The sequence below is a fragment of the Triticum dicoccoides genome, chromosome 3B (assembly GCF_002162155.2).
Source record: "Triticum dicoccoides isolate Atlit2015 ecotype Zavitan chromosome 3B, WEW_v2.0, whole genome shotgun sequence".
In the NCBI taxonomy this organism is placed as follows: Eukaryota; Viridiplantae; Streptophyta; class Magnoliopsida; order Poales; family Poaceae; genus Triticum; species Triticum dicoccoides.
This window is the reverse complement of record NC_041385.1, coordinates 733,685,629-733,710,380: the sequence shown is the minus strand read 5'-3', so window position 1 is coordinate 733,710,380 and position 24,752 is coordinate 733,685,629.

Genomic DNA, 24,752 nt, shown 5'->3' with positions numbered 1-24,752 from the left:
GAGGAGGATACCATATCATCATACTACATCACTATTATTTTAACGCTATGTTGATATCCAAGATAAATCATTATCAACTCCCAGCTACTTATGCATGTCATGAGAAACTATAATCTCTAATTGTCATTGCAAACATGTTTAATTATAATGGGCTGAATCATGGATACTAGGTTAAACATATTTAAAAAAACAGAACAAGTCGAGTTCATACCCGTTTCTCTCTGCCACGGCCAGTTCATCTAATATCTTCATTATTGCACGACCGAACGATTTGAAATAATAATAGTGCAAGAGTGTCGTGGACTAAGATGGAATCTGCAAACATTTTATTCAACATGAGACGACAGGGTAAAATGTGCTCTTATTAGTTTAACAATTATCCATACGAGATCCACTCAACATTTTCATCATGGTCTTCTCCTTGGTAAGACTCGAACAAAAATAAAAGAAGTTCAGAGAAACACACTAAAATATTTTTGGAGTTTTTGATTTTCTAGAACGGGCAAATAAAAGGGAAAAGCAAAAACGAGAAAAACTATTTACACGGGAAAGCTCCCAACAAGCAAAAGAAGAACAAGGTTTTTTTTGGATTTTCTCTTTAATACTACTACTAAACAAGCATAGAAAGTAAATTACTACAACTAATTTTTTTGGTTTTTCTAAAGTTTTTCAAACACATAAGAAGAAAGCAGGAAAATAAATCTAAGCATGGATGATACAATGAAAAGGTGTGAACACCGACAAATAGAATGATATGTGTGAACATGAATATAATGTCAGTGAGAAACACGTACTCCCCCAAGCTTAGGATTTTGGCCTAACTTGGTAGTTGATCAGTAGCCTGGAGGGTAGTAGGGGTGCTGAGGAGCGGGCATCCACTCATCCCACTGTTGAGGCTCCTCCGCAGCCTCTGCAGCAGCCTGAGTGTTCCAGTAGGCGATGATGTCTGCAGGCATAATCCTATATCCGCCCCTGGCAACAGAATCAAACAAAGTAGGAGCAGGCAAGAAAATAATATCACGAGTTCTTACACTAAAAACCAGGTTATACAGAATAGAGATGTTAGGAGATTTGATATCAGTGAAATGGTGGTGATCCATGGCTGCACGGTCGAGGTAAACTTTGGTCAGAGGGTATCCACCATGTATTTTGCCCTGGGATTTATTAAGATGGAGGCGACGAGCCACAATAGCTCCCAAGCTATAAGTGGTGTTGCTCTCCAATGCACGACGTAAAAAAGCAAGGTTTGGCGAACTAAGTGCGCCCACCTTCTCCCTAGCAAGCAAGCATTTTGCAATGAAAAGTGCAAAGTAACGAACAACAGGAAAATGTAAGCCAACGGCAGTGATGGCTGACACTCCTCTCTCATCACCCACTGTCAAAGTGCGATAAAAGGCCTCAACTCGGCCGGTCTAGGCTCAACCAAGCTCCCATCAGAAAGGATCATGCATATGTTACAAAATTCAGTAAGTGGTATTTGATGGTTTCAGCATATAAATAAAAGCTCACTTCAGGGGGATTATTCCTAGGTAGGAAAGTAAAACTTTGAACAAAGATGTTTGTGAGGATTTGGTGCTGGCCACACTCATCCATGATGAAATCGGTGAGGCCGACATTAGCAATATATTGCATGAACTCCTCAAGAATTCCAGCCTCTTGTAGGAACGGCGTGTGCGACCATTTGTATGGCCGTACTTCCGCCAACCACCGAGGGTGGGGATCACTGTCAGAAGACTCCTCAATAACATCCTTGGAGTTCTTCTTAGAGCCAAACTTCCTGAAGATATTCATGTCCGCGTACAATTTTTCCTATGAACAAAAATCTGAATTTTTAGTTCACCAAAATTTCCCAACAGAACTTCACAAAATTGATAGCAACTACTCATAGGGATACATTGATGCCATAGCAAGCATTCAAACTACTTAGAACACTAAGAATTCAACATGCAAGCTCATCTACAGCAGCACCAAGAGTAGCAAATTATTCAAAGTATAAACCACTAAAACAAAAACTAATTGGACAAATGGTGGAGTCACATACCAAACAATAATCCCCCAAAACAGTTTCGGAAATGGAGCTTCGAGCAAAGATATCGAAATCCGCGGGTTTGAGCTCAAGAACACGGTAGAGAGAGCAATGGAGATTTGTTTTCTGGAGGTAAGTGATGATGTGGGCTAAAGAGATAAGTGAGGGGGCCCACATGGGGCCCACAACCCACCAGGGCGCGCTTGGGGATCCTGGCGTGCCTAGGTGGGTTGTGCCCACCTGGTGTACCTCCCTCTCGTATTATTTGCACCAGAGATTCTTAAATAATTAGAAAAATACATGTTCAATTTTCAGGGCATTCCGAGAACTTCTATTTTTGGGTCATTTTTTATTGCATGGGAAATTCAGAAAACAGACAAAACATGGCATTTTTTATTTCATTTAACTAGTAAAAACGGGAAACAAAAAGTAGGGACAGGAGGTAGTGCTTACTAAATTCATCAACTTCATACCGCTCAAACATGATTCATTAATAAGGTTGATCAGGTCTTATTAACAACCACTTTCGATTAGCATGAAACCTAAGAACTTCCGTAATTCACTAAGTTACCTCAATGGGGATATGCATTTCATATTTCTTTTTGACATTAGGTAGAGGTTTTTGAAAATTTCCAATAGTGATTGTCGAAGATTTTTCAGTAACATTAATACCATTCACTTGGAATTGTTTCTTCGGAAAGTGCACCGTATGCTCATTACCATTAATATGAAAAGTGACCTTGCTTTTATTGCAATCAATAACAGCCCCTGCAGTATTCAAGAAGGGTCTACCAAGGATAATCAACATGTTGTCGTCCTCGGGCATCTCCAGTATAACAAAGTCAGTCAAAATAGTAACATTAGCAACAAGAATGGGCACATCCTCACAGATAGCAATAGGTATGGCAATTGATTTGTTAGCCATTTGCAAAGATATTTCAATAGGTGTGAGCTTATTCAAGTCAAGTCTTTTATATAAATAGAAAGGCATAACACTCAGCTCCTAAATCACACAAAGCAGTTTTCACATAATTCTTTTTGATAGAGCAAGGTATAGTTGGTATTCCCAGATCTCCAAGTTTTTAGGTACTCCATCTTTGAAAGTGTAATTAGCAAACATAGTGGAGATTTCAGCTTCCAGTATATTTCTCTTATTTGTGATGATGTCTTTCATATACTTTGCATAAGAGGCATTTTTAAGATGTCAGTCAAACGAGTACGCAAAAAGACTGGCCTCAGCATTTCAGCAAAGCGTTCAAATTCATCATCATCTTTCTTTTTAGTTGACTTGGGTGGAAAAGTCATAGGTTTTTGAACCCATGGTGCTCTTTCTTTACCGTGTTTTCTAGCAACAAAGTCTCTAATGTCTACTACATAACTTTATTCTTGTAGACTTGTGTTGGGCCTCCAAGCGCAGAGTTTTGTAGGACAATACCAATTTTCCCTCAAGTGGATGACCTAAGGTTTATCAATCCGTGGGAGGTGTAGGATGAAGATGGTCTCCCTCAAGCAATCCTGCAACCAAATAACAAAAAGTCTCTTATGTCCCCAACACACCCAATACAATGGCAAATTGTATAGGTGCACTTGTTCGGTGAAGAGATGGTGATAAAAGTGTAATATTGATGGTAGAAATATATTTTTATAATCTGAATAAATAAAAACAACAAGGTATGAAATAGTAAACGGGCACAAAAACGGTATTGCAATGCTTAAAAATGAGGCCCAGGGTCCGTACTTTCGCTAGTGCAACCTCTCAACAATGGTAACATAGTTGGATCATATGATTATCCCTCAACGTGCAATAAAGAATCACTCCCGAGTTCCTATTAGCGGAGAACAAAAGATAGGAATTATTTGTAGGTCACGAAACCACCTCAAAGCTATTCTTTCCGTTCGATCTATTCAAGAGTTCGTACTAAAGTAACACAAAGCTATTTTTTCCGTTCGATCTATCCTAGAGTTCATACTAGAATAACACCAAAGCAAATTCATATTCATAATACTCGATCCACACAAAGAACTATAAAGAGACCCCAAAGTTTTCGTCAGCGAAAAACGTGCATCAACCCCTATGCATAGATTACCCCAATATCACCGCGGGAATCCGCGAGTTGAATGCCATAACACATATCAAGTGAATCAATAAGATAACCCATTGTCACCTCAAGTATTCATATTGCAAGACATATATCATGTGCTCTCATCTCTGAATATTCAATCCGACAAGACAAAACTTTGAAGGGTAAAGATTCAATTCATCATAACAAGAGTATAGAGGGGAGAAACATCATATGATCCGACTATATTAACAAAGCCCATGATATAGATCACACGAGAGGGAGAGAGAGATCAAACACATAGCTACTGGTACAAACCCTCAGCCCCGAGGGTGGACTACTCCCTCCTCATCGTGGTGGCCGCCGGGATGATGAAGATGGCCACCGGAGATGATTCCCCCCACCTGCAGAGTGCCTGAATGGGGTCTAGATTGGATCTCGTGGATACAAAGACGTTGCGGCGGCGGAACTTCTGATCTAGGTTAACCCCAAAGGGTTTCAGAATATTTGGGAATTTATAGTGCAAAGAGAGGGTGCTGGAGGCCATCGAGGTGGGCACAACCCACCTGGGCGCGCCAGGGGGCCCTGGCGCACCCTGGTGGGTTGTGCCCCCCTCGGGGCACCCCCCAGGTGCAGCTCAGGCCCATTGGGTTCCTTCTGGTCCAGAAAAATCTCCAAAAAGTTATGTGATGGTTGGACTCCGTTTGATATTGATTTCCTGCGATGTAAAAAACAAGCAAAAAATAGCAAGTGGCATTGGGCACTGGGTTAATAGGTTAGTCCCAAAAATGATATAAAGTTGCTATAAAATGATTGTAAAACATCCAATGATAATATAATGGCATGAATACTTCATAAATTATAGATACGTTGGAGACGTATCAGCATCCCCAAGCTTAACTCATACTCGTCCTCAAGTAGGTAAATGATGAAAGAAATAATTTATGAAGTGTGAATGTTGGCAAAGATGCACAAGTTTGATCAATGACTGTCGGTGTCAAAACCAGCGGTTCTCGGGTAGGGGGTCCGGAACTGTGCGTCTAGGCGGATGGTAACAGGAGACAAGGGACACGATGTTTTACCCAGGTTCGGGCCCTCTTGATGGAGGTAAAACCCTACGTCCTGCTTGATTAATATTGATGATGTGTGTTACAAGAGTAGATCTACCACGAGATCAAGGAGGCTAAACCCTAGAAGCTAGCCTATGGTATGATTGTTGTTCGTCCTACGGACTAAGGCCATCCGGTTTATATAGACACCGGAGAGGGCTAGGGTTACACAGAGTCGGTTACAATGGGAGGAGATCTAATATCCGTATCGCCAAGCTTGCCTTCCACGCCAAGGAAAGTCCCATCCGGACACAGGACGAAGTCTTCAATCTTGTATCTTCATAGTCTTGGAGTCCGGCCGATGATGATAGTTTGGCTATCCGGACACCCCCTAGTCCAGGACTCCCTCAGTAGCCCCTGAACTAGGCTTTAATGATGACGAGTCCGGTGCGTATATTGTCTTCGGCATTGCAAGGCGGGTTCCTCCTCCGAATAATTTATGGAAGATTGGGAGCACCAGGATAGTGTCCGGCTCTGCAAAATAAATTCCACGTACCACCGTAAAGAGAATAATATTTACACAAGTTCAATCTGCTGACGTATTTGGTGGCCTGACGTCACACCACTACCAAGCCTTTACTTGAATCGTTTTTATTGTACCACCTCAGCGCGTTTAGCGAAACGGTTTCCTTGGCACGTCTTGTTGAAGGAGAGATCGTGTTCCCCTTATTCCGGGATTCCCATCAATACGGACGTGGGTAAACCAACCGCGCCCATTGCCACGCCCCCTCCATCCAAGGCGGGTTCCAAACGGTCACGGGGATGACTCTTGGTATTCTCCCTCTTTATAATGAGACCAAGGCCCGTTCTTTTTCTTCAATCCTCAATCGAATCCGCCCCCCGCCCCGAGTTCCAACACCCCGGGCTCCAGATTCGGGTACTTTCGACTTTCGACGATGTTCGGCCCCGACCTACGAGGCCGGTGGATGCCCTCCTCCGTCACGGAAGAGGACGTGCGAAAGTTGAGAGACGCCAGGTACTTAACCTACGAGATTTCGGACAGGTTGCCTGCCCGAGGGCAAGTTATTCCTACTGCCGAGACCGGCGAGAGCATCGTGTTCGTGTCTCACCTCCGTCGGGGTTTAGGCTTCCCGACGGATCCCTTCGTGAGGGGGCTCATGTTTTACTATGGGCTGGAATTCCACGACTTGGCTCCGGAGTCCATCCTCCACATCTTATCATTCATTGTTGTCTGTGAAGCCCTCCTCCGCACTACCCCTCACTTCGGCTTGTGGCTCAAAACCTTCAACGTGGAGCCGAAGATGATTGAGGGGCGTCAGGAAGAGTGCAGCGGGGCGATTATAAGCAAGAGGGCCGATGCTCCATGGCTCGAGGGCTCTTTTCAGGAGGAGCTCGGCTTGTGGCAACAGGAGTGGTTCTATATCACCGCTCCTAGGGGCAGCAGGCAGAGGCCGCCGCCCGCCTTCCGCTCGGGCCCTCCAAAACGGCTGACGTCATGGGTCAACAAGGGGTGAGGGAGTCCTGGACTAGGGGGTGTCCGGATAGCCGAACTATCATCATTTGCCGGACTCCAAGACTATGAAGATACAAGATTGAAGACTTCGTCCCGTGTCCGGATGGGACTTTCCTTGGCGTGGAAGGCAAGCTTGGCGATACGGATATGTAGATCTCCTACCATTGTAACCGACTCTGTGTAACCCTAGCCCTCTCCGGTGTCTATATAAACCGGATGGCTCTAGTCCGTAGGACGAACAACAATCATACCATAGGCTAGCTTCTAGGGTTTAGCCTCCTTGATCTCGTGGTAGATCTACTCTTGTAACACACATCATCAATATTAATCAAGCAGGACGTAGGGTTTTACCTCCATCAAGAGGGCCCGAACCTGGGTAAAACATCGTGTCCCTTGTCTCCTGTTACCATCCGCCTAGATGCACAGTTCGGGACCCCCTACCCGAGATCCGCCGGTTTTGACACCGACATTGGTGCTTTCATTGAGAGTTCCTCTGTGTCGTCACCGATAGGCTCGATGGCTTCTTCGATCATCAACAACGACGCAGTCCAGGGTGAGACCTTCCTCCCCGGACAGATCTTCGTATTCGGCGGCTTTGCACTGCGGGCCAATTCGCTTGGCCATCTGGAGCAGATCGAAAGCTACGCCCCTAGCCGTCAGGTCAGATTTGGAAGTTTGAACTTCACGGCTAACATCCGCGAGAACTTGATCTTCGATGGATTCGAGCCACAGCCAAGCGTGCCGCACTGTCACGATGGGCATGATTTAGCTCTGTAGCCGGACAGTACCCTGGAGGTTGCAGTCGAGTCCGCTCCAATCTTCAATTTGGAGCCGGCTGCGCAGATCGAGGATGGGTGGCTAGACACCGCCTCGGGGGCTGCAACCTCTACGGTGATAGAGCCGAACACTGACCTTGTCCCTCATGAAGCTCGTGACTCCGAGGTGCCAGACTCCTCGCCGAACTCCGAACCTCCTGCGCCCCCTCTGATCGAATCCGATTGGGCGCCGATCATGGAGTTCACCGTGGCGGACATCTTTCAACACTCACCTTTTGGCGACATCTTGAGTTCGCTAAAGTATCTCTCGTTATCAGGAGAGCCCTGGCCGGACTGCGGTCAGGACGGTTGGGATGCGGACGATGAAGAAATTCAAAGCCCACCGACCACCCACTTAGTAGCCACTGTCGACGATCTAACCGACATGCTAGATTACGACTCCGAAGACATCGACGGTATGGACGACGATGCCGGAGACGACCAAGAACCAGCGCCTACCGGGCACTGGAAAGCCACCTCATCATATGACATATACATGGTGGATACCCCAAAGGACGGGAATGGCGAAGGAACAGTGGAGGATGACCCCTCCAAGAAACAGCCCAAGCGTCGGCGTCAGCGGCGCCGCTCTAAATCCCGCCACAACAAGAATGAAGATTCCGGCACCGGAGATAATAACACCCCAGACAGTGCCGAAGACAACCCCCTCCAGCAAGATTCAGCAGAGGAGGACAGAGATGCCAGCCCTCATGAGAGAGCGGCAGAAGAAGAGGTAGAGGACTACATGCCTCCCTCCGAAGACGAGGCAAGCCTCGACGACGACGAATTCGTCGTGCCTGAGGATCCCGTCGAATAAGAGTGTTTTAAACGCAGGCTTATGGCCACGGCAAACAGCCTCAAGAAAAAGCAGCAACAGCTTAGAGCTGATCAAGATCTGCTAGCCGACAGATGGACTGAAGTCCTCGCGGCCGAAGAGCATGAGCTCGAACGCCCCTCCAAAAGCTACCCTAAACGCAAGCTGCTCCCCCGATTATAGGAGGAGGCGTATGAACCTGCATCGCCAGCAGACAATACGGCTGACCGACCAGCCTGTGGTCGCGACAGAGAGGCCTTTAGGCCCTTCACTAGAAAAGTACCCCGGCATCGCTCGAAAAGCACAAGGCCACAGGGGAACGCTCCGGACTTGCAAGATATATTGGAGGATAAGGCAAGACAATCAAGATCGATCTATGGATCGCGTGGGCGCCCCATGATACGTGACGACAACCGTCGCGCCGGACACAGTAAGTCCGGCCGGGCCGAACAAAATAGACAAAGCTCTTTTGAGCTCCATCGTGATATCGCCCAGTACAGAGGCGCCACACACCAACTATGCTTCACAGATGAAGTAATGGATCATCAAATCCCCGAAGGGTTTAAACCTGTGAATATTGAATCTTACGATGGCACAACAGACCCTGCGGTTTGGATCGAAGACTATCTCCTCCACATCCACATGGCCCGCGGTGACGATCTTCACGCCATCAAATAACTCCCACTCAAACTTAAAGGACCAGCCCGGCATTGGCTTAACAGCTTGCCAGCAGAGTCAATCGGGAGTTGGGAAGACCTGGAAGCCGCATTCCTCGATAACTTCCAAGGCACGTATGTGCGACCACCAGACGCTGATGACCTAAGCCACATAATTCAGCAGCCAGACGAATCGGCCAGAAAATTCTGGACACGGTTCTTAACCAAGAAAAACTAAATCGTCGACTGTCCGGATGCGGAGGCCCTCGCGGCCTTCAAGCATAACATCCACGACGAATGGCTTGCCCGGCACCTGGGACATGAGAAGCCGAAATCCATGGCAGCCCTCACATCACTCATGACCCGCTTCTGCGCGGGTGAGGACAGCTAGCTAGCACGCAACAACAACCTCAGCAAAAATTTCTGGCAGTCCGGATATCAAGGACCATAATGGCAGGTCGCGTCGCAACAAAAACAAACGCCGTATTAATGGCGATAATAGTGAAGATACGACAGTTAATGCCAGATTTAGAGGCTCTAAACCCGGTCAGCGGAAAAAGCCATTCAAAAGAACTACTCCGGGTCCGTCCAATTTGGACCGAATACTCGACCGCTTGTGCCAGATACACGGCACCCCCGAAAAACCAGCCAACCACACGAACAGGGACTGTTGGGTCTTCAAGTAGGCCGGCAAGTTAATTGCCAAAAACAACGACAAGGGGCTGCACAACGATGACGAGGAAGAGACCCGACCGCCGAACAATAGAGGACAGAAGGGTTTCCCCCCACAAGTGCGGACGGTGAACATGATATACGCAACACACATACCCAAAAGGGAGCCGAAGCATGCACTCAGGGATGTATACGCGCTGGAGCCAGTTGCCCCGAAGTTCAATCCATGGTGCTCCTGCCCGATCACTTTTGACCGAAGGGACAACCCCACCAGCATCCGCTACGGCGGTAGAGTCCTGATGGATTTCGCCGCATTGGTTTTAGACCCAATCGTCGATGGATTTCACCTCACAAGAGTCCTGATGGACGGCGGCAGCATCCTGAACATGCTTTATCAGGATACAGTGCGCAAAATGGGCATAGACCCCTCAAGGATTAAACCAACCAAGACAACCTTTAAAGGCATCATACCAGGTGTAGAAGCCAATTGTACAGGCTTAGTTACACTGGAAGTGGTCTTCGGATCCCCGGATAACTTCTGAAGCGAGGCGTTAATCTTCGACATAGTCTCGTTCCGCAGAGGCTATCATGCTCTGCTCGGACGTACCGTGTTTGCAAAGTTCAACGCGGTGCCGCACTACGCATACTTCAAGCTCAAGATGCCAGGCCCTCAAGGAGTCATTACGGTCAACAGAAACACTGAACGCTCTCTCCGAACGGAGGAACATACAGCGGCTCTCGCGGCAGAAGTACAATGCAGCCGTTAAGTGACCGGACATGGCTAAACGCGCTCGGAGTAACCTACAACAAGACCACCTGGCACATTCCGAGCACGCATAGCAGTGCGGCCCGAACCCCAGCCCCTGCAAAATTTCAAGATAGGTCTTCCGCGTGCACCATTACGTTCTGGAGATACCATGGGCATGGGGGGTCAGGCACAACCACGATAGGCCCAGAATGCGGCTTAACCACACCAGGGGCTCTCAAGTGTGTCGTTCTCTTTTTTCCTTTTTTTACACAGGACTCCGTTCACCAGAGGCCTTGTTCGGCAGCAGACCTGCCGAACTCACGATGCAACAGCCAGGGAAGGAGAAAGGCTACAATGAATATCCAGGTGGTCTCCATTACGAGCATTAAATCTGTTTTATACACCATTCCGCAGCCTAACCCCTGGAGGGGGACATGTTTAATAGTCCCATCCCTTGCTTATCGCACCATTTGTATCATTCTGCATTCACAGCAGTTTTTCTCGAATAAGTAATGCAGCACCTTTTTGCTTCCAAGTGCATTTCTTTCTTATATATATGTTCATTTATGACATGATGCATCCGTACATTTTGGTACGGCTAAATACACCAGGGGCTTATGTTTCCCGCATCATGGTGTGATAAGTCTGAACACTTTCACAAGTGCGGCAGCTCGAACTTATAGCATTATATGCATCGGCTCCGAATCATGTCTTGGGTCAATAGTTGGGTTTGCCCGGCTCCCATGTTTTGGTACCTTACGTTCTGTTGTATCGGCTAAGGTAGCACTGGGAGAACCACTACGATCGCGCCCCAGTTTAGCTGGGCGAGCGCCTCAGTGGAGAAAGCTAAAACTGACCGTCATGATGAGGCGAGAGCCGGTCGCTGTTCGAGAGGTTTTTTGTGAGTCCCTAAAGACTTATGCCGCTTAGAGCGAGGAGCCAGCTTTGTCCGGCCCAGGCGTGGATAGCGCCCCAAATTCGGCCTTCCAAAGACTAGGGGCTTCGCCGAAATTTAAAATTATAGAATTCTATGGCTAAGTGAGAGTGTTCAAGCATTATAAGTCCGGTTGCCTTGTTCGTTGTGTTGAGCGCCTCCCTAGATGGACCCAAAAATGGGAACAAGAGTGCTCAAATTTATCCCGAACACCCCAGCACTCGTGGCATGGGGGCTGAAGCCGACGACTTGCCATCTCTCAGATTTGATAAACAGCCGCACAGAAGGTAATATTTTAAGTTAACAAGCGTTGCTTAGCGCATATGAACTAAGTTTTCAACGCACATGATAATAAAATGCGAGTCTGCTCAAATATTACATCTTTGGAGCACTCACCCGCAATAATGCGGGCACCCTTCAGGACACTCTTATAATACATCTCGGGCGTGCGATGCTCCTTGCCCTGCGGTGGCGCGTCCGTCACAAGCTTCTGAGCATCCATCTTGCCCCAGCGCACCTTTGCGCGGGCAAGGGCCCGACAGGCACCTTCAATATAGGCGGAGTGCTTGATGACTTGGACACGCATCCACCAGCCGCCGCACCAGGCCGAAGTAGCTCCCAGGCATGGCTTCCTTAGGCTACAGCCGAACTATGAGGCCCTTCATGGCCTGTTCGGCTACCTTGTGGAGCTCGACCAGCTACTTCAGCTGGTCGCTAAGGGGCACCAGATGTCCGGCCTCAGCATACTGAGGCCAGAAGACCTTCTCTGTCGAGCTCCCCTCCTCGGCCCTGTAGAAAGCGGCAGCATCGGACACGCTGCGGGGCAGATCTGCGAACGCTCCTGGAGAGCTCCGAATTCGGGTAAGTGATAGGTAATCCACACTCACATGCTTACTTTGCATGAAAAATGCCTTACCCGCCGCTATTTTCTTCAACGCCTCGACTTCCTGGAGGGCCTTATAGGCTTCTGCCTTAGCGGCTTTGGCACTCTCAAGAGCCGTTGCAAGCTCAGACTCTCGAGTCTTCGAGTCACGCTCCAAACTCTCGTGTTTTTTCACGAGAGCCTGGAGCTCTTGCCGTACCTCCGCCACCCGCGCCTCCTGCCTCTCTTGCTCGATGCGCTCCGCGGCCACATTACGTTCGGCCGCGGACACCGCCTCCTTCAGGGTCGCCACCTCGTTAGTGGCCCCTGCAATACCCATGTTATCCTTGTCATTTTTCTTGCAACCAAAATCCTTTTCTGTAAGGTACAATTTTAATAAGGTGTTACTCACCTTCCTTGTCCTCGAGCTGCTTCTTGGCATGGCCGAGCTCGTTCTCAGACTGCTCGAGGCTTTGCTTCAAAGTATTGACCTCCGCAGTCAGTGCGGCAGAGGTCAGCAGTGCAGCCTGCAATCCCATATTGACATATTTTTTATGACTCCTGATTATATCTTTTTAGATCCTCAGTCCGGCTTTTCTTTCCGAACACCGAACCGAGCATCAGGGGCTACTATCTATGCGGTACTATTTTACATATATCATAATTCTTACCTCAAATCCTGTTAGAAGGCTGCTGCAGGCTTCGGTCAGCCCGCTCTTGGCGAGCTGAACCTTCTGAATCACCACACTCATAATAGTGCGGTGTTCCTCTTCGATGGAGGCGCCATTGAGCGCCTCCAGCAAGCTCTCCGGCGCCTCCGGTTGGACAGAGGCTGCCGGCGTCACGGTCTTGCCCTTCTTACGAAGGGGCCGCCCGCCGGACTCCGGAGCCACTGTGGGTTCCGGGGCCGAGTCCGGTGCAAAGTCCGGGAGGTTGTTCTGCGACACCTCCGGGGCCTCCTCCTCCTGGTGGGTCCCTTCCCGGGATCCCACCTCGGCATCGTCCGCATCACGGGGGGTGGAGGCTGTCGGAAGAGAATCCATATCCGACGCACCTAAGGACCCGCTCGACGAAGTGGGAAGATCATCCTTGGGCGGACTGCAGGGTTGTATGCGGCATTAGAAAGACATTATGTGGCGAAAAGAAAAAACCATGAAGTTATTCGGGAGTCCGGATACTTACGATCTCGCCAGGGGCTTGGCCCTTGGGGGCCAGTCCTCGTCGTCATCACTGGCGTTGGCAGAGCAGTCCGGGGAAAGAGTTTTTTCCTTCTTGGACCCTTCGGCCTCCCTCATTGGGGAGGCCTTCCTTTTCCTCCCTCCCCCCGCTGGGGGAGAGGCTTTCTTCTTCTCCTCCTCGCCTTTGTGAGAGGAGTCGGCCTTGGAGTCATCATCCGATAACACCTGAAAATGGGAACTCTTCCGAGTGCCCGTGGCCTTCTTCTTGGCCTTCTTCTCCGGCACCACGTGGGGTGCCGGAGCCAGCAGCCCCGTTAAGCGGGCATCCGCTGGGTCCTCTGGCAATGGGGCCGGACAGATAGTCTGTTCGGCCTTCGTCAGCCAGTCCTGTCAAAGGAAAGGGAGTTTAGATCCTGCATAGAGTCAAACTATGGAAAACAAGCATCCCGTAAAGGACAAAATCGCTTACCTCGTCAGCCGGACGCTGCGAGCTGAATCCGCGATCTTCGGTAGCGGATGTGGGAGCCTCGGTGCCCTTGAACAGCACCTTCCAGGCATCTTCGTACGTAGTGTCGAAGAGCCCGCTCAAAGTCTGGTGCTGCGCCGGATCGAACTCCCACATGTTGAAGCCCCGTCGTTGGCACGGGAGAATCCGGCGGATGAGCATGACCTGGACTACGTTGACAAGCTTGAGCTTCTTGTCCACTAGCTTTTGGATGCAAGCTTGGAGTCCGGTCAGCTCCTCCGAATCACCCCATGTCCGGCCGCTCTCTTTCCAGGAGGTGTGCCGTGTGGGGATGCCAGATCTAAATTCGGGGGCCGCTGCCCACTCGGGGTCACATGGCTCGGTGATGTAGAACCACCCCGATTGCCACCCCTTAATGGTTTCCACGAAAGTGCCCTCAAGCCAAGTAACGTTGGACATCCTGCCCACCATGGAGCCTCCGCACTCCGCTTGGCTCCCCTTCACAACCTTCGGCTTGATACTGAAGGTCTTGAGCCACAAGCCGAAGTGGGGCTGAATGCAGATGAAGGCCTCACACACGACGATAAACACCGAGATGTTGAGGATGAAATTCGGGGCCAGATCATGGAAATCCAGGCCGTAGTAGAACATGAGCCCCCGGACAAAGGGATGGAGTGGGAAGCCCAGTCCGTGGAGGAAATGGGGAAGAAATACTACCCTCTCATGGGGCCTGGGGGTGGGGATGAGCTCTCCCTTGTTGGGGAGCCGGTGCGCGATGTTGCTGGACAGATATCCGGCGCTGCACAGCTTCTGGATGTGCCCCTCCGTGACGGAGGAGGCCATCCACTTGCCTCCCGCTCCGGACATAGTTGGAGGAGGTTGAGGTGAGATGTGCGGACTTGGGCGCTAGAGCTCGAGTTCGCGGAGATGGATAAGCCAAGGAGGAAGAAGGCGCAGGTAAAAGGGTTGGATCTTTATCCCCTTATATGGGCGGACAAAAACATGTGTCCCCACCGGCCTGATAAAACTCGCTTATCTCCCAAGCGCCGCAATCAATGGCGCGGTTGGGTTACCCACGTCCGTATTGATGGGAATCCCAGAATAAGGGGAACACGATCTCTGCTTCGACAAGACGTGCCAAGGAAACCGCTTCGCTGAACGCGCTAAGGCGGTACAATAAAAACAATTCGAGTAAAGGCTTGGTAGTGGTGTGACGTCACGCCACCAAATACGTCAGCAGATTGAACTTGTGTAAATATTATTCTCTCTACGGTGGTACGTGGAATTTATTTTGCAGAGCCGGACACTATCCTGGTGTTCACAATCTTCCATAAATTATTCGGAGGAGGAACCCGCCTTGCAATGCCGAAGACAATATGCGCGCCGGACTCGCCGTCATTGAAGCCTGGTTCAGGGGCTACTGAGGGAGTCCTGGACTAGGGGGTGTCCGGATAGCCGAACTATCATCATTGGCCGGACTCCAAGACTATGAAGATACAAGATTGAAGACTTCGTCCCGTGTCCGGATGGGACTTTCCTTGGCGTGGAAGGCAAGCTTGGCGATACAGATATGTAGATCACCTACCAGTGTAACCGACTCTGTGTAACCCTAGCCCTCTCCGGTGTCTATATAAACCGGATGGCTCTAGTCCGTAGGACGAACAACAATCATACCATAGGCTAGCTTCTAGGGTTTAGCCTCCTTGATCTTGTGGTAGATCTACTCTTGTAACACACATCATCAATATTAATCAAGCAGGACGTAGGGTTCTACCTCCATCAAGAGGGCCGAACCTGGGTAAAACATCGTGTCCCTTGTCTCCTGTTACCATCCGCCTAGACGCACAGTTCGGGACCCCCTACTCGAGATCCGCCGGTTTTGACACCGACAAGGGGCTTGACTGGGGGCCGTCCAAAGACGTACCCCTATTGCAGGACCGGATTCGAGGCCTCCAAGAAAGGGAGATCAATCTGGTCGTAGTGGCACAGGTTATGCTGATTCGGCGCCTTCTGCCCTGCAAACGTCGCCCCCTCCGCCTGTGGGAATTTAATCCGGAGGGGCCATGAGCTCTCCAACACTTCATGGGTTTGACACCCGCGGAGATGTACAAACTGTTCTTCGAATCGCCAGAGATGCGTCCGGACTTGACCGAGGATGCTGGCCTAAGCTGCAATCGCCCGGATACTCAAGTAAGTAGCCCTGTGTCCGGACATATTGTCCATTTATTTATCATGGGTTTGCCTTTTAATCAGCTATCCCTTGGACAGGAGTGGATAGCGCAAGCAAAACTGATACGGTGTCCGGTCCCCCTCCCTGAGACCACGCCGGATCCCGTGTTAATCAAGATGTTGGTGGTTGCACCTTCGGAGGAGGGCGAAGGGGGCATAGGGAAACTACCACCTCTGCCGAGGAGGATTTCAGTAAGGGGGGAATCGAGAGTCCCTCCTTCCAGGGGGAGAAGAGGACCGCTTCCGAAGACCCGGAGGCCAAGGCCTCAAAGCGGGGAAAGAAATCTGTACCGGAAGGTCCTGTACTAGGGAGAGCCCCGGCCGCACTATCTCCTCAGAGGAATCAGCCCTCCAGCGAGCCGTAAGTAAAAAGGGGGGAAATTTGGTAACAGGGGACACCCCTGCTTTATTTCTAAGGGTAACCGAAGTTTTCACCTTGTAGTTCGGATCTCAGTCCATCTCAGCAGAGCTCAGCTTCGGGGGAGCTTCGTCCGGAGATGATGGAGAGCGAAACGCCTCCATCTGCCGCCCCGTCGGGCGGGCCGGACGACCCTGAGGTGTCGTCACGGAGGGTCTCCCCGAGTCCGGCGAGGCCAGGGAGTTCGGCACCCATTGGAGTACGGCCGGTGGAGCTGCAGGATTTGCTCAAGTGGGCGACTATCTCAGAAGATCACCGCACATTAATGAGTACGGTGATTGAAAGGATCTCATCCGCCGAGAGCGGGTTGTATGAGGCCGTCGGAAGTTTGCTGACGGGGTTTGAGGTACGCAAAAAATGACATACCTTTTGACAGTTTTGCATAGAGAGTGCGCCCTGTATAGATAGTAGCCCCTGAGACTTGGTATGCTGTCGAAAGCGACAGCGTGCCAAGGATCATAATCTCAGTTATAGAATGTCGCCTTTCCTATGCAGGTGGCGGAACGTTTGGTGGCCAGCCGGACTGATGGAGTTGCCGAACTAAAGAGGCAACTCGATGTTGCGGATGCGGACATCGCGCTGGTCAATAAATGACTTAATGAGTCGCAAGGTAGGTGGTTGCTCCGCGGTCGCTTTGTAAGGGAGCTGACGCCCCTTCCTTACAATTTGCATGCTTGATGCAGATGGTGCCGCTGCTGTGGAAGACCTTCGAGCAGAACTTGCTCGAGCCAAGGAGCAAGCCAGAAAAAGTGATGCGGCTGCCTCAAAGGCAGCGGAAGAACTAAAAGCCGAAAAGGCTGCTCACTGCCGAAGCAGGGAGGAGATGGCCAGAATGGCCGCGAAATTAAAAGATGCTACCGACCGCTATGAGGTTCTTGAAAGAAAACGCCGAGCGGAGCAAGAGGACCTGAAGAAGGCCGACGCCGAGGCCAAGGATGCCCGTAGTGCGATGCGGGCTATGAAAGAGGAACTGCGTCAGGCCGGAGACATTGCGGCTGGAAAGCCCTTTATGCTGCGTAGGAAGTTCACGGATCCGAAGTATGCTCAGCTGGGCCGATTGTGCGGTGCGGAGGATCCTTATCTGGATTTGGCGGTGAGTGCGGCGGACGCAGTCGTGCACTTCCGAAGCCAGAAGGATCACGAAATGGAAGAGCTTTTCTGGTCTCAATTCCATAGTCCGAAGCGTCCACTTCCGTTGAGTGATCGGCTGGTTGAGTGGGCTGAGCTGAATAGATTGTCCGGACTTGCCATGACGGATGTGGTCGCTCATCTGTGGCTGGAAAGGACCAAGCCTGACAGTTATTTTGGCTTGTTGCAGCAATTCCTTGGGGTTGTGCCGCATATCAAGGCGATGAAGCGATCGGCATGCATAGAAGGTGCACGGATGGCTCTCGCCCGTGTGAAGACATACTGGGCGGAGATGGATGCCACCGCTGTTGCATCCCGGGGTTCGGACAAAAGCCGATTACCCTACGAGCACTATTTTGAGGAAGTCCTGCAGGGCGCTCGTTTAATAGAGTCGCAGTGCTCGAAAGATGTTATGTTTAAATGACATGTATGATTTTTGAGATCATGTTTATAATGCAATAGCTTTTTATACTTGTGCGTTCAAGTATTGAACTATCTCCTGTGCGGCCGTATATGTATGTATAACCTGAAAGATGGCAGTCTTTGGCTTCAGCCCCCACGCACATGGTGCGGGGGTGTTTGCAAAAAGAAAAGTGCTTTTTCACACTTAATCCAACGTCTTGGTCCTTTGAAGGAGGTGAGAGCGTAGCAAACTAGGCAACCGGACTATAATGCTTTATCACTTTCACTTAGCCATAGGAGCTCGAAGGTGGGGCTACTATATAGCCCCTAGAGGCACCGCGCTTCTCCGAACTCGGGGCGCGTATGTGCCTGGCCGGGAAGCATTCCTTCGTCAAAGAGGAGGAATTCTAAACATTCCAATAGTCGATCGAGTGGTTGACCAGTCTCTCGCTATATCATGACAGTCAGTTTTCGGCTTTCTCTACTGAGGTGCTCGCCCGGCCGAACCGGGGCACAATCGCAGTAGTTCTCCTGGTGCCGCGTTAGCCGATGGAGCGTAACGTAAGGCAGCAAAACACAGGAGCCGGGCAAACCCAACATTTGACCAAAGACATGATTCAGAGCTGATGCATATAAGGCCTAACTCAAGACGCCGAACACTCCCTGAGGTGTTCGGTCTTTATGATACCGGGCAGAACAATGCCCTAAGCCCCTAGTGTCCAGGTACAGGCGGGAACTTCTGACGCGGCCGATGCCAAAATGCCAGACTCCTCCTCGGTTATGGTAGGAAACCAGGGGACGTGTATCAACAAGAGACAGTAAGAAAGGTTTACGCAGGGTCTTAATCTGAAAAGAATCCTTGCAACGGGTCCCTGCTGCACGTCTGCGCCTGTGTCTCCGTTGTGCTGTATCCTGGACGGGTGTAGCACGTGCTTCATCTGTAAAAGAGAAGGACTTAGTTTGGACGAAATATCATGCAAAAGTTGTATTTAAAAAAAGTATAATTTGGAAGATGAATAAAGTTGAGCTTTATTGGCTCTCATCGTTTATACGCGCGGCCCCTTGTAAAGGGGTATGCGGCTGGGAAGCCCCTTGTTTATTTACGCCGGACTCACCTAACCGTGTCCGAGGTCTGAATGACCTGTTTTTAGGGGCTTTGACCTGTAAGGTCGGCTTAGTGTGTGGCTGTCAAGGCAGTCTCACGTTCTCCGTGGTCGAGGAACACTCGGAGTTACTCTTTAATGAGATTATGCCGCGTGGACCGGGCATTTTAAGCGTAAGAGACACGTAATGTGGTATTGCATTAAAGCGGGCGAAAACTTCGTGTCCCAGTACTGCTTGAGGGCCACTGTGAAATGGGGCGATATGGAGAGTGAGCTTTTCACGACGGAGGTTGTCGGATGAACCGAACACAACCTCTAGTGGTACAAAGCCTGTACATTTGGCTTAAAGGCCTGGCGTCACTCCTTTGAAGGAAGTGCTGCTACGGCGAATTTTGGTAGGGTCTATCCCCATTCTGCGGACGGTGTCCTAGTATGGCAGGTGCCGCACTGTGTTTTCGTGTTATCACATGAAGTGAGTTCACTGTTTTGACTTCTAGTGGGAAAGTCTTCTGTTTTCCGGCGTGCTGCTTGTGGGGTTCGTCGTCGTCTTCGCTTGGTGTGTCGAGCCCCTTGCGTTCGGTGTTAAGTCGGCCGGACTGCTTAAAGACCCAACAATCTCTGTGGGTATGGTTTGCAGGCTTCCCGGAGGTACTATGTATTTGACATAACCTATCCAGAATTTTGTTTAGGTTGGATAGCTCGTCACTGTTGTCCTTGAGGGGCAGTGTTTTGTTATTCGGCCGAGAGCTTTTGAATCCAGCGTTGACCGCCGTGCTATTTGGGCCATTTTCCTTATTCTAGCGCTGATCTTTTCTGCGTCGTGATTTCCCATTTCCATCCCTGACTTCGGATGTACTCGGGTCGTTGGTGCTGCATCTAACCAGCCAGCTGTCTTCCCCCACGCAAAAGCGGGTCATGAGTCTTGTTAGTGTGGCCATTGTTCTTGGTTTTTCTTGGCCGAGGTGTCTGGCGAGCCATTCGTCTCGGACGTTGTGCTTAAAGGCTATGAAGGCTTTGGCGTCCGGACAGTCGACTATTTGGTTCTTTTTGGTGAGGAACCTGTTCCAGAATTTGCGTGCTGACTCTCCGGGCTGTTGAGTTATGTGACTTAAATCGTCTGCATCCGGAGGGCGGACATAAGTCCCCTGAAAATTTGCTCGAAATGCATCCTCGAGCTCTTCCCAACTTCCAATGGTATTTTCTAGGAGGCTTTTGAGCCAATGCCGAGCTGGCCCTTTGAGCTTGAGGGGTAGGTATTTTATGGCATGGAGATCGTCTCCTCTGGCCATATGTATGTGTAGGATATAATCCTCAATCCAGACTCCGGGGTCTGTTGTTCCGTCATATGCCTCTATGTTTACGGGTTTGAATCCCGCTAGAAATTCATGATCCAGTACCTCGTCGATGAAACATAGTGGGTGTGCGGCGCCCCTGTATTTGGGTATGCCGTTGTCTTCAAATGCTCGGCGGGTTGTGTTGCTTCCTGGAGTCTTCTTTTTTGGCCCATAGATAGACCTGACCGGGTCATCCTTTTTACGAGGATCTTTATGTTGATCGTGTGTCGGCTTGTGTGCAGCGCCCCTTGGTGCTCTTGGCCTGTCATCTAGTCGTCTATCCGGCCAGGCGGCCTCTTTCTTTTTTGACTGCGGGGGCTCTAAGGCCTCCTCATCAAATTCGGGCAACAGCTTGCGCTCCGGGTAGCTCTTTGCCTGGTGACTAGCGCCATATTTATCTGCGGTATTGAGTACTTTGCTCCATCTCATTCTGAGTGTGCCCTCCGCTGTTTTGAGCTTCCGCTTTTGCTTCTTCAAACTTCTTGCAGTGGCGACGAGCCTTTTATGAAGGTTCTTATGCTCTGGCGATGTGTTCGGCGTGAGATCGTCTAGGCTCTTGTTTTCGCCGGGGATGGGCTGCTTGTCCAGTTCATCATGTTCGGATGGTTGTTTGGTGGCATGTTCGCCGTCCACTGCTTCGCCCTGCTCTAGGGCCGGGTCCGTATGGGTGCCGTTTTTATCGAGGCGGGACTTCGGGCGGCACTTGCGTCTCCGTTTTGGTTGTTTGTTGGGGGAGTTATCCTTCGCCACGTCCCGTTGTTCCTCATTGTCGCTTCCTTTTGGTGTATCCACCATGTATACGTCATGAGTTGGGGTGGCTTTCCAGTGCCCGATAGGTGCTGGTTCTTGGTCGTCTCTGGCATCGTCGTCCATACCGTCGATGTCTTCGGAGTCGAAGTCTAGCATGTTGGTTAGATCGTCGATAGTGGCTACTAAGTGGGTGGTGGGTGGGGCGTGAATTTCTTCGTCGTCCGCATTCCAACCGTCCTGGCCGCAGTCCGGCCAGGGATCTCCTGATAACGAGAGACACTTTAGCGAACTCAAGACGTCGCCGAAAGGAGTGTTGAAAGATGTCCGCAGCGGTGCACTCCATGATCGGCGCCCAATCGGATTTGATTGGAGGGGGCGCGGGAGGTTCGAAGTCCGGCGAGGAGTCCGGCACCTCGGAGTCACGAGCTTCATGAGGGACAAGGTCAGTGTTCGGCTCTATCGCCGTAGAGGTTGCAGCCCCCGAGGCGGTGTCTAGCCATCCGTCCTCGACCTGCACAGCCGGCTCCAAATTGAAGATCGGAGCGGACTCGAGTGCGGCCACAGGGTACTTTCTGGCTGCAGAGCTAAATCATGCCCGTCGTGACAGTGCGGCATGCTCGGCTGTGGCTCGAATCCATCGAAGATCAAGTCCCCGGGGATGTCAGCCGTGAAGTTCAAACTTCCAAATCTGACCTGACGGCCAGGGGCGTAGCTTTCGATCTTCTCCAGATGGCCAAACGAATTGGCCCGCAGTGCAAAGACGCCGAATACACAGATCTGTCCAGGGAGGAAGGTCTCACCCTGGATTGCGTCGTTGTTGATGATCGAAGAAGCCATCGAGCCTATCGGTGACGGCATAGAGGAACTCTCAACGAAGGCACCAATGTCGGTGTCAAAACTGGTGGATCTCAGGTAGGGGGTCCCGAACTGTGCGTCTAGGCGGATGGTAACAGGAGACAAGGGACACGATGTTTTACCCAGGTTCGGGCCCTCTTAATGGAGGTAAAACCCTACGTCCTCCTTGATTAATATTGATGATGTGTGTTACAAGAGTAGATCTACCACGAGATCAAGGAGGCTAAACCCTAGAAGCTAGCCTATGGTATGATTGTTGTTCGTCCTACGGACTAAGGCCATCCGGTTTACATAGACACCGGAGAGGGCTAGGGTTACACAGAGTCGGTTACAATGGGAGGAGATCTAATATCCGTATCGCCAAGCTTGCCTTCCACGCCAAGGAAAGTCCCATCCGGACACGGGACGAAGTCTTCAATCTTGTATCTTCATAGTCTTGGAGTCCGACCGATGATGATAGTTCGGCTATCCGGACACCCCCTAGTCCAGGACTCCCTCAATGACAATTTCAATCATTCTCCTAGCATCATAACAACAATTCTTTCTCATAATATTTCTCATGTTATAGTGGCAACCAATTCACATGTTAAGGTTCAAACAATGAACTCTCTTGGAACTCAACAACCTATGTTCTCAGTCACCAAGGAATTGTAATTCAACTTATTCAATAGAGTCTAAGTAAGATCTCCACATACTCAACCACCTTATAGTCTTATATGATTGCTAACACTCATCGCATACACATGAGCAAAACATTTCAACCGGACACATAGAAAGATAGTGGCTTATAATTTCGCCTCCCAACGTATTCACTTTGGGTGATGTCAACAATATTAACTCATGCTACTCATATTCAACTAGACAGACGTGCCTAGATCTTTCCTCACCACATGATGCTTGCCAAAAGAGAAAAATAAAAAGGAATAGAGAGAAAAACTTTGACTCTTTGCATAAAAGTAAATTCTGAAAAGTAAAAGATAGGCCCTTCATAGAGGGAAGCAGAGGTTGCCATGCGCTTATTTGTTTGTATGCTCAACCCCTTAGTGCAAAAGAACGTCATGTTATATTGCCCCTTATGATAACAACCTTTATTATGCAGTCTATCGCTTTTATTCTTTGCCATCACAAGTACATACAATGCTCAGTTTTCTCTTACACTAAATGATCTAACACTTTTAGAAGCAATTTGTATTGCCTTTTTGCACCGATGACAACTTACTTGAAGGATCTTGCTCAATCCTTAGGTAGGTATGGTGGACTCTTGAAAATAAGATTTGGGTTTAAGGGGTTTTGGATGCACAAGTAGTATCTCTACTTGGTGCGGAATTTTTGGCTAGTAAGGATGGGGGGCAAGCACCACAGGTTGAAGGATCTATGACAATATAACTTCTATGTGAATATGAACAAACATAAACCATTACGTTGTCTTCCTTGTCCAACGTCAATAATTTTGGCATATAATATTTTAATGGGGGCTCACAATCACAAAAGATTTCTAGGATAGTGTATTTATATGTGAAAGTTCTCTTCCTTATACTAATTATTCATGAATTGCTTGTATCACCAATATTGTGATTGTCAAGCCTCAAAAGATTTCACTTTATAAACCCAATGTGAAGCTACCACTAGGAATGATATGATTTCAACTTCATGACATTCAATTTATTAAAAAAATTACTCATAGGATATAAGTGAAGCATAAGAGTAAATGACAAGCTACTCCAAAAATATATAAATGAAGATCATGAGCATAATATTTCTATCTCTCAAATTAATTTAAGTGAAGCAAGATATAATTTCTTCAAAAATACTAAAGCACACCGTGCTCAAAAAGATATAAGTGAAGCACTAGAGCAATTCCATAGAAAAGAGCTTCGTTGATGGGATGTGAATGCCGCTTACTTAGCCTCCTTCGCAACTATTTGAGGACTCTATTTTATTTAAAAACTTTTAGATCTAAGTATTTTATTAAAACAGCAAGTAAAACAAAAATAAAGTGACATTCCAAGAATAGCACAACTCATGTGAAGAAGCAAAAACTTAGGCTCAACCAATACTAACCGATAATTGTTGATGAAGAAAGGTGGGATGCCTACCGGGGCATCCCCAAGCTTAGATGCTTGAGACTTCTTGGAATATTAGCTTGGGATGCCTTGGTCATCCCCAAACTTGAGCTTTTGTGTCTCCTTAATTCCTCTCATATCACAGTTTCCCTAAATCTCAAAAAACTTCATCTACACAAAACTCAACAAGAACTCGTGAGATAAGTTAGTATAAAACAATGCAATAACCTTATCATTATCTACTGTAGCAAATCACTAAAATTATTATTCAACATGGCATACTAAATTCCTCTGCATATTTAATAGTCCTATCCTCAAATAGAATCATCAAACAAGCAAACATATGCAAACAATGCAACCATGACAGCAATCTGCCAAAACAGTACAGTTGCAAGATTCATAATACTTCCCTAACACCAAAAATTATGAGAAAAATACCACACTGTATGAAATTTATCAGATCTTATTGTGCAAAACGTTTCAACAATTTATCATATTCTGAATTTTCTAGGAAATTTTTGCAACATCGATAAACTTTATGTTTTGAAACAGCAACATCTATACTTGCAAAATAAGCATGGCAAAGGCTATCATTGCCACTTTTATTGAAATAAAAGATGCAAAACATTATTCTAAATAACAGCAATCAAATCCTA